A 16,423-nucleotide genomic window follows, 5' to 3' on the forward strand; every position below is an offset into this window, starting at 1 on the left:
ACATTGTCATTATCATCTTAAGATGCTTCACAAAATTTTAAAATAAAATAACAGATGTTTACCTTTTGTCTTATAATCTGATACTAATTATTGCATACCTGGCCTCCTCTGATGCTAATGTTATTTACAGGCACCTCTCTGAGGACATTTTCCCCAGGCCTGTGTTCTCTTATCTGTCACCGAAGTCTATTACACAAGAGACTCATTAGTAACATTTAAGACACATTTGCTTTGTTTCACTTAATTGAAAATTGGGTCAATTTTTTTAAAGGGTAATTCTGTCAGTTTAGAAATATGTTCCTCTGCCAGAAATATCAGAATATCAACTTTCCCAAGAACAGAGAGAGATCCCTACCTAGCCATTTAAACTACTGTTAGCTCTGCAGTTCCAGAGTAAAGACTTCAGGGATTCAGTGGGAGGCAGGCCTTCTGTTGAGAAAAATCTTCATCTTGTGTGGGTGGAGGACAACTTACTGAAAACTCATCAGCAGCAGAGCCCTCTGTGAGTAGGAGTCTCTGCTCCTAAGAATGGGCAGAGACCACCCTCCTCTCTGTCCACCATAAGACCTTCCTGGGTGACTTCTTTTTTCACCCTTTGCAACTTTGGGGTTCAGGGAACATCAGAGGTTACGACTATCAAAGAAATATTTTTAAATCATTTCCTGTCCCTTTTCTGAATTCTAGAATGATGCTTTCCTCTGAGGTAAGTATCTCTACCGAAATAACTCATATGATTTGTCATTTTAATATTTTATGAAAGGTTTCAACAACTACTTATAAAGTGCGGCCTCTTAATATGTTTGGCAAATATAGGGCAACCATTGATAAGCTGTTTTTATGTATCAATATGGTGAAGTTCATCTAAATACAAAGGAAGTTTAGAGAAATGCACCTACATGTTCTCTGCCATAAGCTCTCCCTCATTTTAAACAAAATCTGTGTGTAATATACGTGAATTGAGTGACTTATTTGCTTACAAGTCAGTGACTCCATCCCCTAATAGTCTTTCATATTGTAATGAAAATTCAGTATTTTAACATCTATATCAGTATAAGTGTCAATTAGTTTCGTTGAAGTGTTAAGAAGGTGAAATACCAAGGACTGAAAAAAATAGTGATAAATTTGGAATAAAAGATTAGTCTCTTTCCTCAGGACACACAGGTTAGCTCCTTGAGAGAGTCAGATACCTGGAGTTGGGGTAATAGCACTAAGTGGAGGCATCTAGACTGCAGAGACAATTCATTCTTTTCCAACCACTGGAAATGCTGTGTTGTTTCTGTATGACCTTTAAGCTCCTGTTGAGGTGGGGAGGCTAACTTTTAGGCAAAACTTTTTCTTTTTTTTTCTGTTTTTCTATAAACACTTTAGGCTAAATGGGAGTAGGTACCAAGCAAGAGCTTAAATTTACCTTTATTAATGATAAGAACGGGAATTCTGTAAGGCAACCAAGTGAAACTCCAGGTAACCATTTAAGTGAAGCCTCTGTGTCAAATGCCTTTTGATTCAGTAACATAGGAAAGTGATGAGGTATCTAGATAACAACTGAAGGATAGAAAACATTTCATTTAGCTGTTATGGAAGTAATCAGAGTGTGTGTGTCTGTGGGTGTGTGTGTGCATGTGCGTGTGTTATGTGCTCAGTCTTGTTGGACTTTTTGTTACCCCATAGAATGTAGCTGCCAGATTCTTCTATCAGTGGAATTTTCCAGGCAAGAATACTGGAGTGGTTGCCATTTCCTACCCCAGGAAATCTTCCTGACCCAGGGATCACACCTGCTTCTCTTGAGTCTCTTTCATTGGAGGCAGATTCTTTACCAATGAGCCACCTGGGAAGCCCTGAGTAATCAGAGAATGCAACATATATAATATTTTTTGATCAAAAAAAATTTTAAATAACTTTTTTTTGGTCTAGGACTAGGTATATCAGGTAGCATTTTGTGTACTGCCAGAAAGTAAATAATTATTTTATTTATTTTATTATTTTTTTAATTTAATAAGTTTATTAATTAATTATTAATAATTATTTTAATATCTTAAAGATCTCATTTTTAAAATGAAGTGGAATTGACAACAGAGATTATATATGGCATATATAATGAATGTACATTTTAATATCATTTATACTTCAATGAAGCTAAAACACAGAAGAATTCAATTGACTGTTTTTAGGAAAAAATTGGGGAATCGTCTTGGGATTACATACTTCTGTTAAAAAATGGACCAAAAAGAGAACGGAAATTTCACTAACTGATAAACTGCTTATTCTGAGTCACAACTGTACATATAAAATTTATTAATTTTACAACAAATATATTTATTGAGCTCTTGACAAACTTTAAATAGGGCTTGTGTCCGACTCTGTGAGACCCCACAGACAGCAGCCCACCAGGTTCCTCCGTCCCTGGGATTTTGCAGGCAAGAACGCTAGAGTGGGTTGCCATTTTCTTCTTCAATGCATGAAACTGAAAAGTGAAAGTGAAGTTGCTCAGTCGTGTCGGACTCTTTGCGACCCCATGGACTGCAGCCTACCAGGCTCCTCCATCCATGGGATTTTCCGGGCAAGAATACTGGAGTGGGGTGCCATTGCTGCTGCTGCTGCTGCTGCTGCTGCTGCTAAGTCACTTCAGTTGTGTCCGACTCTGTGCGACCCCATAGAGAGCAGCCCACCAGGCTCCGCCATCCCTGGGATTCTCCAGGCAATAACAGTGGAGTGGATTGCCATTTCCTTCTCCAGTGCGTGAAAGTGAAAAGTGAAAGTGAAGTCGCTCAGTCGTGTCCAACTCACAGCGACTACACGACTGCAGCCCACCAGGCTCCTCCGTCCATGGGATTTTCCAGGCAAGAGTACTGGAGTAGGGTGCCATTGCCTTTTCCTAAATAGGGCTAGCTGCTGTGGATTCTCAATGAACAAGACATAATCCAATATCAATAAAATTACAGTCACATATTTAGTGGTAACAAAGACTTAAGCATAGTGATCTAGAGGGGCAAAAAAGAGAGTCAAATAACAATGAATTTTCAAGATTTTTTTTTTTTTTTTCTTGCAGGAAGTGATTCTAAGCCAAAAGTTGAAAAACCTACAAGTTCCATATCAGTCTAGTGAAGGAAAGAGTAGGGGTGGGAAGCTGGTAATGAACAGAGTCATATCATGAAACAGACTCCACTCAAACTTGTAGATGCTCTTCTGGTGTGTAAAGTGAATGTCCCCCTGTGGTGAAAGCACTTTGAAGATCTGTTTCATAGGTAACATTTCTTTCTAAAGGAGGACTTCCTCATCACAAGAGTGTACTATTAGGGGGTCAAAATCTCCAATTTTGGAGTCTTACTAGTTGGGTCTTATTAGTTGACATTATAAGTTTGGCTTTTAGGTATAGACAGAATCCATGCAATTCAGATATTGCTGATTAATATTAATCCACAGCTTTAATTGTCAAAATTCATTTCAAATGATATCCTATATACTTATAGATAGAATAAAATGGACATCAGCCAAAATACAGCTAAAGAAGAACAAACGATTGGAAGAGAGGATGTATTATTCCAGACAAATAATCCATGTAAAGACTTGCCTCAGCCTACTGCCTGGCATATGGAAAGTGCTCAATGATTGCTGGTGCTTTACCCATTTTCTTTCTTTTTTATTCCTGTTTTGTCAGTTTTTCATTATGAAATAACTTTTTACTTACAGAAGAACTGAAAATATAGCACAGACAGTTCCCAGATATCCTTCACCCATCTCTCCCTAATAGTAGCAGTTTGCATAATCTTAATGGAATTATTAATACTGAGGAATTAACACTGTATACAAATACTAATAACTAATAACTTACAGATGTAAGGATGGGTCCAGGTCGTGGGCAGACAGCAAAGATTCCACCATCTCCACAGCAAGTCCCTCACTCTCTAGGTGCCCAGACCAGGGCTGTAGCAATGGAGCCACATGCTAGATCCCTACCGGAGAAACTGATGCCTGGGGACTGAGCATGTGCAACCTGCTGGCCAACCTCATTGCTCACTGAGAGTCCCTAGAGGCATTGGAAAGAGAAGCTTTGTGGCTCTGGCTTGAAGGGTCTGAGTGGAGAGGAGGGTTAATTGAAAAAATAAAATAATAATATTAAAATAATTAAATCAAATATAAATATGATTTGGATTTTCCCACTTTATCCACTAATGTCAATTTTCTGTTGCAGGATTCAAGTTACTACTTGAAACAGAGTTGTCATGTGTCCTTGGTCTCCTCCAACCTGTGTTTCATCCTGTCTCCCATGTCTTTCATGACTTTGGAAGTACAATCAATTGAGGTTAAATTCTTCAGGGTTTTTTCACTGATACTAATTTACTCAATATTGAGGCAGGTAATTTGTTTATGTAGTACTTATCAAACATTGTGTTCTATTACAGTGAAATGCAGGGAAAGTCAGACACTGATGTAGAAGCTTCAAGATAAATAGCAAAACTGGAAAGCAATGTGGGTTATTTGCATGATAATCCTGATATCAAAAATAAAATGAAATAACTCTTTTTTCATTAGATTAACAACAAACATTCAAATACTGCACACTTGGCCTCCAGGCTCTGTATAAAATATCAGTCTCAGCCATTGATTTGCATTTAACAGGGACCCACACTTTAAGCAGCTTGCAAGCTCACTTGAACCTGTGAGTAGTGAAGTTTGGAGCAAAAGGTCATTAGAAAACCCACAAAATCATATCATATGGATGATCCTTTCTAATTATATAGCTAAATACATTTCAGACAATAGAGCACAGAGTTTAGATTAATTGAAAAATAGAGATTAGAGAGCATATGGGGGGGGTATGAAAATATGGACTCTAGTGCAAACTTATTCCAGAAAAACATGATCTGGAGGATTTCTGTAATGCACATCAAAAAAACTGAAAATTCCAAAGTTTTGGCAGGTCACTGACACATCAAAGAGGAAAATGACTATTCATTGACTTGATTGGATTTTATTTTAACCAGTGGCCATGGCCTCATGATTTCATATAGGTTTTCTCAGTTCAATGTCACTTGAATTTCTGAGGAGTTTGAGGAGAAGCACAAGTCAGCAGTGAGAAACTGTACATTATCTACATTCATACTCCTGGGACTGACAGATGATCCTCCAATGCAGGTTCTGATTTTTATGTTTCTGTTTGTTTCCTATACATTGAGTGTACTGGGAACCTGACCATCCTTATACTCACTTTAGTAGATTCTCGCCTTAAAACTGCCATGTAGTTTTTCCTTAAATGCTTATTCTTTTTCGAAATCTTATTAATTACAGCCTCATTCCCAGATTCTTATACAGCTTATCAACTGGGGACAAGACTATTTCCTATAATGCTTGTGCTGCTCAATTACTTTTTGTCATTCTTTTCGGAGCAAAAGTATTTTTTCTCCTGGCAATCATATCCTATGATGGCTATGTGGCCATCTGCAAACCCTTACATTATGCAGCCATCATGGGCAGCAGAGTCTGTGGAAGATTTGTTTGTTGCTGTTGGATAGCAGGTTGTCTGGTTATATTCCCACCACTTTGCCTGAGCTTAAATCTGTAATTCTGTGACTATCATGTCATTGATCATTTTATCTGTGATGCTTCTCCTGTGCTAAAGATGTCTTGTTCAGACACATGGTTCATAGAACAGAAGGCTGTTGTCCTTGCTGTGTTGACTGACATCTTGACATTTCTGTGTGTAGTTATATCTTATATGCACATCACCAGGACCATCATAAACCTCCCTTCTACCCAGCAAAAGATGAAGGCCTTTTCTACCTGTTCTTCTCACATGATTGTGGTTTCTATCACCTATGGCAGTTGTATTTTCATCTATGTCAAACCTTCAGCAAAGGATGAAGTGACAATTAATAAGTGTGTGTCAGTGATTACTACTTCAGTTGCCCCCATGTTAAACCCATTCATTTATACACTGAGGAACAAGCAAGTGAAACAAGCTTTTACAGATTTAATCAACAGAATTTCATTGATGTCAAAGAAGTAAAGCAATGTTGAAGAAAAGCATAAATATATAAACTTAAAAAGAGCAGTGGGCCTTAAGGTCACAATCCTCATTTCTTAACTATACTCTGGTCTATTGTCTAGAAATAGTAACATGCTTTTATAGTTATTGCTGAATCTTGGACCCCAAATAATCTTTTCAAAGCTTGTTGAAATAAGCATGGTAGGTCATTTCAACCCTTGTTGAAAATAACCTTTCTTCAAGATGATGAATCATATCAAGAGAACATGAAAATAGATTTTTAGGAATATGGGCTGTCCTAAACTCTATCTTGGTTCTGATCAACTATTAAATCTTATGTGAAAAAAATACTGAATTCTTGAATTGATAGGAAAATAATAGAGTGATACTATTCATTGTTTTTTTCTAGTACAGACATTCAAAAGATGTAAATATGATTTCAATCACTCTTCTTAAGCAGGAATTAATTATTGAAAACAATAATGAGTTAATTTGAGCAAAAAGGAATGGGTTTTAACACAGAAGGGGAAAATATATGAGTTTAGAAACCTGGAGATTCACATATACCCTGTAAAAGAAACATGAAAGCCCGAAGATTTAAAGTTTAGATTCACTAAATTCTCTCTAAAGTGAAAAGCAGGGCCTCTACATTAATTCATTATCAAGGTAGCAATGATCTGATAAACTCTGCTGAGGCAATAATCTTTATGTTGATAAAGAAAGTCTAATGCTGAATACATAATACAATGCAAGTCATAAATATGGCTAAATTAAACCAACAAGAGCCAATAAATCTCAGCAAAATAAAGTTCTAGACTTAAAGAGAATTAAACAAGCAAAATACAAGGAAGCCTTGGGCTATACAAGGAATCCAATATGAAAGCATATTGTCCTCTCAAAGATCATCTTTAACATTGAAAAAACAGAAGGTATAATCTTCACTATTTCTCAAAGATCATCTTTAACATTGAAAAAATGGAAGGTATAATCTTCACTATTTCTCAAAGAAAGATGTCCTACATTTGGTTATTTTTTACCTTACTAAATTTTGCATTTCTCACCAAAAACTTCAATCGTCCAGACTGGAATGTTTTTGACTTTCATTTCTAGACCTGTGTTCTAGGTGTCTCCTCTTACAAAGATTTCCTTCCCTGCACCCTTTCCTAGCTGTCTGTTTGGAGTCCCTCACATGTGCACCTATCACATTCTGCAGTTATTTACTATGAAATAACAAATCATTCCCAGATCAGTGGTTTTAAACTTGAGTTTCTTTGTCACTGGATGTTTCTGCCAATTTTAGCAGACATCAGCTGATCTAGGCTGGGTTCATAGGATTGTCGTTAAGGATGCCCAAGTCTTCTTATCTAGTTAGGCTTCATTCACAATTTTAGTAGTTTAATGACTCCTTACTAAGATAACTGAGATCTCTTCTAGATGGTGCTTTATTCTCTAGATAGTATTTTGGGAAGATCATGGGGCTCCAAGGAAGAGAATAGAATCATGCAAGAATCCAGAGTCTTAGACTCAATGTCTCTACCACATTCTATTCACCAGACTAGTCACAGGACCAAACAAGATTCAAGGGAGAGAAATGGAATGCACAAGTTTAAAAGGGTTCCAGTTGAATACATCTAGGAATGAATACATAAAATCCAGTTGAATTGACAATCATATGATAAATAAAGCAGTGTTTTATTTTTCATAGAATAAGATAAAAATGCTTGATGTAAAAGTGAATGAATATATAAAGGAAAACTAGTTCATAGTCATGTATGAACTAAAAAGCATAGACATAATGATGGAGTTAGAAAATCTCAATAGATGTGAAAGCTAACAGGTAAATGCTTGATGAGGAACAAGATAGTTATATATGTATATATTCTTATATATATTCACTATCAAATTACTACTGTAACATTAATCCTATCAATCAATCTCTTTTGGCCTCATAATAAAATTTAAGTGTATGAGAATCTTTCTGATATTTCCAGTAGCAAATCATACAATTTACCTAATTTCTTGCCCTATCTCACCAGTATAATGATTCTGGACACTATCAAGATATAATACACCATAATTATAAACAGGTCAGTCTACAGCATCAGGCAACTAATTTATGTCTCCTTTTTTTCTTTTCATCAAACTTATCTAGTTGTACGTTTCACAAAAGGCTATGCTTAAATTCCCTGTGGAAATTCCCATGTGCTAGTCCTTCTCTCCTTAATGATGTCTCTATTTGAACTCTCTCCAGTCTCCTCTTTCTTTTTTTCTGAATTTTTATTTGGAGACCATTTCTACCAGCAATCCATGTCTAATACTTCAAGATGGAGTTAACCTTTCCTGTAACTCTTCCCACTGTAACCTATGATTATCTTCAGTTCAGTTCAGTTGCTCAGTCATGTCCAACTCTTCGCGACCCCATGAATAACAGCACACCAGGCCTCCCTGTCCATCACCAACTCACGGAGTTCACTCAGACTCACATCCATCGAGTCAGTGATGCCATCAAGCCATCCCATCCTCTGTCGTCCCCTTCTCCTCCTGCCCCCAATCCCTCCAGCATTAGAGTCTTTTCCATTGAGTCAACTCTTCACATGAGGTGGCCAAAGTACTGGAGTTTCAGCTTTCCCATAATTCCTTCCAAAGAAATCCCAGGGCTGATCTCCTTCAGAATGCACTGGTTGGATCTCCTTGCAGTCCAAGGGACTCTCAAGAGTCTTCTCCAAAACCATAGTTCAAAAGCATCAAGTCTTCGGTGCTCAGCCTTCTTCACAGTCCAACTCTCACATCCATACATGACCACAGGAAAAACCATAGCCTTGACTAGACGGACCTTTGATGGCAAAGTAATGTCTCTGCTTTTCAATATGTTATCTAGGTTGGTCATAATTTTCCTTCCCAAGGAGTAAGCGTCTTTTAATTTCATGGGTGCCGTCACCATCTGCAGTGATTTTGGAGCCCAGAAAAATAAAGTCTGACACTGTTTCCACTGTTTCCCCATCTATTTTCCATGAAGTGATGGGACCGGATGCCATGATCTTCATTTTCTGAATGTTGAGCTTTAAGCCAAGTTTTTCATTCTCCACTTTCACTTTCATCAAGAGGCTCTTTAGTTCCTCTTCACTTTCTGCCCTAAGGGTGGTGTCATCTGCATATCTGAGGTTATTGATATTTCTCCTGGCAATCTAGATTCCAGCTTGTGTTTCTTTACATTCTAGGAATCAGTGAACTAAAATGGACTGAAATGGGTGAATTTAACTCAGATGCCCATTATATCTACTACTGCGGGCAGGAATCCCTCAGAAGAAATGGAGTAGCCATCATTGTCAACAAAAGAGTCCGTAATGCAGTACTTGGATGCAATCTCAAAAACGACAGAATAATCTCTGTTCATTTCCAAGGCAAACCATTCAATATCACAGTAATCCAAGTCTATGCTCCAACCAGTAACACTGAAGAAGCTGAAGTTGAATGGTTCTATGAAGACCTACAAGACCCTTTAGAAGACTAACACCCAAAAAAGATGTCCTTTTCATTACAGGTGACTGGAATGCAAAAGTAGGAAGTCAAGAAACACCTGGAGTAACAGGCAAATTTGGCCTTGGAATATGGAATGAAGCAGGGCAAAGACTAATAGAGTTTTGCCAAGAAAATGCACTGGTCATAGCAAACATCCTCTTTCAACAACACAAGAGATGACTGTACACATGGACATCCCCAGATGCTCAACACCGAAATCAGATTGATTATATTCTTTGCAGCCAAAGATGGAGAAGCTCTATATAGTCAACAAAACAAGACCAGGAGTTGACTGTGGCTCAGATCATGAACTCCTTATTATCAAATTCAGACTTAAATTGAAGAAAGTAGGGAAAACCACTAGACCATTCAGGTATGACCTAAATCAAATCCCTTATGATTACACAGTGAAAGTGAGAAATAGATTTAAGGGCCTAGATCTGATAGAGAGAGTGCCTGATGAACTATAGATGGAGGTTCATGACATTGTACAGGAGACAGGGATCAAGACCATCCCCACAGAAAATAAATGCAAAAAAGCAAAATGGCTGTCTGGGGAGGCCTTACAAATAGCTGTGAAAAGAAGAGAAGCAAAAAGCAAAGGAGAAAAGGAAAGATATAAGCATCTGAATGCAGAGTCACAAAGAATAGCAAGAATAGATAAGAAAGCCTTCCTCAGTGATCAATGCAAAGAAATAGAGGAAAACAACAAAATGGGAAGCACTAGAGATCTCTTCAAGAAAATCAGAGATACCAAGGGGACATTTCATGCAAAGATGGGCTCCATAAAGGAAAGAAATGTTATGGACCTAACAGAAGCAGAAGATATTAAGAAGAGGTGGCAAGAATACACAGAAGAACTGTACAAAAAAGATCTTCACTACCCAGATAATCACGATGGTGTGATCACTGGCCTAGAGGCAGACATCCTGGAATGTGAAGTCAAGTGGGCCTTAGAAAGCATCACTACGAACAAAGCTAGTGGGGGTGATGGAATTCCAGTTGAGCTATTTCAAATCCTGAAAGATGATGCTGTGAAAGTGCTGCACTCAATATGCCAGCAAATTTGGAAAACTCAGCAGTGGCCACAGGACTGGAAAAGGTCAGTTTTCATTCCAATCCCAAAGAAAGGCAATGCCAAAGAATGCTCAAACTACTGCACAATTGCACTCATCTCACATGCTAGTAAAGTAATGCTCAAAATTCTCCAAGCCAAGCTTCAGCAATATGCGAACCGTGAACTGCTTGATGTTCAAGCTGGTTTTAGAAAAGGCAGAAGAACCAGAGATCAAATTGCCAACATCTGCTGGATCGTGGAAAAAGCAAGAGAGTTCCAGAAAAACATCTATTACTGCTTTATTGACTATGCCAAAGCCTTTCATTGTGTGGATCACAATAAAATGGAAAATTCTGAAAGAGATGGGAATACCAGACCACCTGACCTGCCTCTTGAGAAATCCTTATGCAGGTCTGGAAGCAACAGTTAGAACAGAACACGGAACAACAGACGTGTTCCAAATAGGAAAAGGAGTATGTCAAGGCTGTATATTATCACCCTGCTTATTTAACTTATATATGATTATCTTACAGCAGCTTATATGACTAGATTTCCAGCCTTGTTGGTAAATTTAATTTTAAGCATTATGTCCTCATCAGCATCTTATTGCCAAGGGCACAGTCACTGTTCATCCAAAGTTTATAGAAATAATCAAAGAGTGAATTTTATTTTTGCCTTTATAGACCAAGAACAAGTTATAATTTTAAAACTATTTAAAATAATGTAAGTCAACATAACTTTAATAATTAAATAACAAAACTGTTTTAAATAGCATTTAGAAAGAAGATTTTTTTTTCTATTAAAGTTAGTCAGGAAAAAAAAAAAAAAAAAAAACTGCACTGACATTTGAGACTAAATTTAATGTTATGGAAACATGACCCCAAATCCCCGTATTGCTTTCCTATGGACTAAAAAGTAAAAGTTTACTTTTTAAAAGTAAACTTCCTGTGCTTTTTGCAGTTTCTAGAATTAGACTGCCTGAATTCTTATTCCACTTTGCTCCTTTTAGTCTCAGTTTACTTAATAACCTCTAGTTCAAAAAAATGTTTTAAGCATTCATTCTATAATCCACACAGAGACTTTGGCAGAAAGCAAATTAAAGCCTCAACCTCTCTTTCTCTTTTTAATGTTCCTCTCTGTTCTCATATTCTTTTATTTGACCCTCAAATTACTCAGAAATTATGTTAATGCATCTGAGCGCTAAGCAATGGCCACTGTGACAAATGGATTTTCTTTTCTGCATTCTCCGTGAAGCAGGAGAATTTTGGTGACTGGGTATGTGCAATGTTCTGTTAACAGGTAATTAATGCCAGAGTTACCAACTCTGCAGTTCTGCATAGAATGTACTAGGTGTTCAACATTTCTTTCTCAGCCACAATTTATTTATTAATAGCATGGGAAGATACTTCCATTTGTAAATATCACAAGCTTTCTTACTTTCCTCCATGTTGAGGTAGAAAAGGATTTCCCATGGAGAACATCATTAGTTATATAAATGACTTTCACTTATTTGCTATAAATTACACCCATAAAAAAACTGAATGTGTTTTTTGTGTGTGTGTGTGTTTTGTTAATTTAGGTAAGTTTTTCCATTGAGACCAAAACAACTGACAGCATCTATCTTCTACATTTAGGAAAGTACCTATAGGTGTATTGGTACCATCAAAAGAAAGAGGTACTGGTCCAGGCTCGGGAGAAATACTCATCTGATATTCTGACACCCTTTTAGATAAGATCCCATAGAAAGTGACACTTCTGAAACAAAGCTAGAAAATTCATAAGCCCTTGAGATTTCACTGTGGCAACGAAACTCAAAGCAGTATCCAATTTTTAAAACTCTCCCATTCTAATTAACTCATCACATCCACAATTCTCTTCTGTCATATCTAGATGTTAATGAATGTTGATGAAGTGTTTTAATTCAGGTGTATTTCCTATTTAACAGAAAATTGATATTTCCTATTTACTTCCATGATTACTTACATGTAATAGCTCAGTAATCACTGATGACAACATTGCAGATATCTGGCATTCTAATGAAGAATAAAATAGTTATATCTTGGTATAAATATTGATTAGTGACAGTGACATTATCGAACACATCACTTCTGATTGTCCCTTCAATTATTCTGTTCGAGTGAGTACACATTAATTATTCAAGACAGATTTCTTGAAAACTTATTATGTGATTGGTACAAATCTACTCCTGAACTTAAAAATACTAAACAGGAATGAACCCATGTCTCAATTGATGGGTGTAATAAATATCTCCAGTGAGTCTAATCCCTTCACATGTTAATTTTCTAGAAAAAAATAATATCAGACAGGATTATTTTCTTTTCTTGAGATATCCAAATTAATTATTGCTTTATCTTTAAACATAAATCTGATATTTTATAGATATGAAGTAAATAGAATGGGAAGGAAGAGAAAAACTGATATTACCAAAAAAGAAAATACTTACTCTTATGAAAGACAATCATAGCTTTAGTTGAATAGGAAATTCTTCTAGTCCCAAGATGAAACTGAATGTATAAGTGAAGTCAGTACATTCATAAGTAACTCTTTCATGAACCCATCCACATTCTCACAACATTTTGGGGAACAGAGATGATTATCTGAGTTTTCAGTTGATTTAGCAGACATGGATGCTCTTTAGGCTTCCCTGGTGGCTCAGACAGTAAAGCATCTGCCTGCAATGCAGGAGATCCAGGTTCAGTACCTGGATTGGGAAGAGCCTCTGGAAAAGGGAATATCTACCCACTCCAATATTCTTGCCTAGAGAATTCTAGGACAGAGGAGCCTGATAGGCTTCAGTCCATGGGGCCACAAAGCGTCACATGACTGAGTCACTAACACTGACTAACACTGGACACTCTTCAGAGACCCTATTCCAATTTAAGTCTAGGAAAAAAACTTACATCACAATTCTGAAAGAAAAACACATTTATTTTAAATTTCTGAGAAATGTAAGATTATTTTTAGAAGATTTTGAAAGAGATAATTTCTGAATTCTCTGGACAAAGAAAGATTTTTCACAATGAAGTAAAACGAATGTTTTATTGTCCCAATATCTTATAGATGAGCAGAGGTCCTCTGTGTAAATAAATAAAGAGCCCTTGTGACCAAAGTTTTAACATGACTAATGAATATAATATGAACTGAATATTGACAGAAGCTAACAGTGGCATCACTGGAAACCATGTCCTTGGAGATAATAAGATGCAACAACCTTACTGGACATATTCCAAGAGCATAACAATTGTCTGATGGAAAGACATAATTCTGGCTCCTCTTCAACTCTTAGAAAAATGTGTAAGTATACATGAAAGTAGTATACATAGTTACAAGTCAAAAAAGTGACTATTTTCCATGTTAATGAGTACAGACTTGCATTGTAATTTTTCTTCATAGTATAGTATTCGCACTAAAGGGAAAATATAAGGTTTAAAAAGGTTAGAAATACTACACAAATTAAATATTGAGAAAAACATTTTATAATCTTGGAACTGAAGCAGGAGAATCAATGCATGTCCTCACAATGTTGGACTTAACAAGTTGAAGAAGTACTTAATTAAATTGGAAAGTATACTTCCATTTGACTTTGCTTTTCACTATTTGCTTAGTTTTGAAACCAGATTACATGTTATCTTGTAGATTTTTGTCCCAAGAAAAGATCATACAAAGATTACTCTGTTATATCTCTATGTGACTTAACCAGTTTAGTATCCATTAGAAAAAAATTTCAGGAGTCACAAGTCTTTATCTTATGAATGCTTCTTTGAAGCAGCTTTACCATTCTACTGGTTCCATTGTCCAGTTGATTACAAACTTTTGTTTGTGTTCATTTACTAATTGTATGAGTCAAATTCCTTAATTTTTTTGAAAATTATACATGAATAAGCTGTACCTCCTCATGGAAGAGTATCAGGAGTAGAGGATAGCTATTTTTATAGTAATCAACAGATACCCTAGCTTAACCAAACAGGCTTAAGCATTCTAAAGTTAATGATGGGTGTGGCTCTCATGTTCAAGGGAGAATATTTTCTTCTATAAGAGAGAACAGTTTTCACCTTCCCAGTTTTAGCTTCTGAGTAGCATACCTTTTGAATATCTTTCTGGTACTTATGTAGAGCATTTTAGAATTTCCTTCAAATTAGAATATTTGCCTGGGTTTATGCCATAGGGTTGCAAAGAGTTGGACATGACTGAGCAACTAACACTTTGACTTTTCACTTTTTTTAAACCATGAAGAACAAGCAACTGAAACAAGCTTTTACAGCCTTATTTAAAGGAATTTTATTGATCTCAGAGAAGTAAAGGAATGTCAAAACTGAGAATTAAGTTTATCATGATACAGCAGGCCTTATGTGTTTAATCTTACATTATTAATTCTTTTATCTCTTCCTTGAACTCAGTGTATTCCTACTATAATACTTATTGCATCATTGTTAATGAATAAAGAATACAATTTTATCATTCATTTCTTTGTCATTGCAAATAAACTTTTTCCAAAGTGACATTTCTCCAAATTGAGACTTTGCCTCAACTCAGACTAGTCTCACAAGAGTGTAAAAACTATTTTAGATTAAAAACAGAACAACAACAACAAAAACAAAAAAATTTGAATTATTGGCTTTACATGAAAACAAAGTGCTATACCTCAAACCTTCTTGCAATTCAAATATCCAAATGACAACATGAAAAAAGCATAAATATTAGTCTTATTGTCAATCAGAAGCAAGATAATTTTTAAAAATTAAGAAAGCCAGAATCTGTTCAGTTCAGTTCAGTTCAGTCACTCAGTTGTATCCGACTTTTTGCGACCCCATGAATTGCGGCAGGCCAGACCTCCCTGTCTATCACCAACTCCCAGATTCATTCAAACTCATGTCCATTGAGTCAGTGACGCCATCCAGCCATCTCATCCTCTGTCATCCCCTTTTCCTCCTGCCCCCAATCCCTTCCAGCATCAGAGTCTTTTCCAACGAGTCAACTCTTCGCATGAGGTGGCCAAAGTACCAGAGTTTCAGCTTTAGCATCATTCCCTCCAAAGAACATTCAGGACTGATCTCCTTTAGAATGGACTGGCTGGATCTCCTTGCAGTCCAAGGGACTCTCAAGAGTCTTCTCCAACACCACAGTTCAAAAGCATCAATTCTTCAGCTCTCAGCTTTCTTCATAGTCCAACTCTCACATCCATAAATGACCACTGGAAAAACCACAGCCTTGACTAGACAGACCTTTGTTGGCAAAGTAATGTCTCTGCTTTTGAATATGCTATCTAGGTTGGTCATAACTTTCCTTCCAAGGAGTAAGTATCTTTTAATTTCATGGCTGCAGTCACCATCTGCAGTGATTTTGGAGCCCCAAAAAATAAAGTCTGACACTGTTTCCACTGTTTCCCCATCTATTTCCCATGAAGTGATTGGACCAGATGCCATGATCTTAGTTTTCTGAATGTTGAGCTTTAAGCCAACTTTTTCCACTCTCCTTTTTCACTTTCAAGAGGCTTTTTAGTTCCTCTTCACTTTCTGCCATAAGGATAATCTAGTACAAAAAATAAGTGTATTTTAACACTGAAGAGGAAAACATACAAGCTTTGAAACCTGGAAAAAACTAGCTTGGAAAAGAAAACTCTAAATTCCCCAAATTCAGAATTTAGACTCACTAGCTTTCCTCCAAAATGAAAGAACACAATCTTTCACAAACTGACAATCTAGACTGCATTGATCTGAGAAACTGTCAAGACAACAAAGTGATCTTTAGGATGACAAATCAGGACAATTACTGAAATATACAATAAAATCCAATTCCATAATGTAGCTAAATTAAGCCAACAAGGAGTGAGAAAATCTCAGCTA

At 36.5% G+C, this 16,423-nt stretch overlaps 1 pseudogene; it reads left to right on the forward strand.

Annotated features, from left to right (window-relative positions):
• Positions 1 to 1,373: 1,373 nt before the first annotated feature.
• Positions 1,374 to 6,004, forward strand: LOC109558430 (olfactory receptor 6C2-like; annotated as a pseudogene).
• The last annotated feature ends 10,419 nt before the right edge of the window (positions 6,005 to 16,423 follow it).

The sequence above is a fragment of the Bos indicus genome, chromosome 5 (assembly GCF_029378745.1).
Source record: "Bos indicus isolate NIAB-ARS_2022 breed Sahiwal x Tharparkar chromosome 5, NIAB-ARS_B.indTharparkar_mat_pri_1.0, whole genome shotgun sequence".
Taxonomy (NCBI): Eukaryota; Metazoa; Chordata; class Mammalia; order Artiodactyla; family Bovidae; genus Bos; species Bos indicus.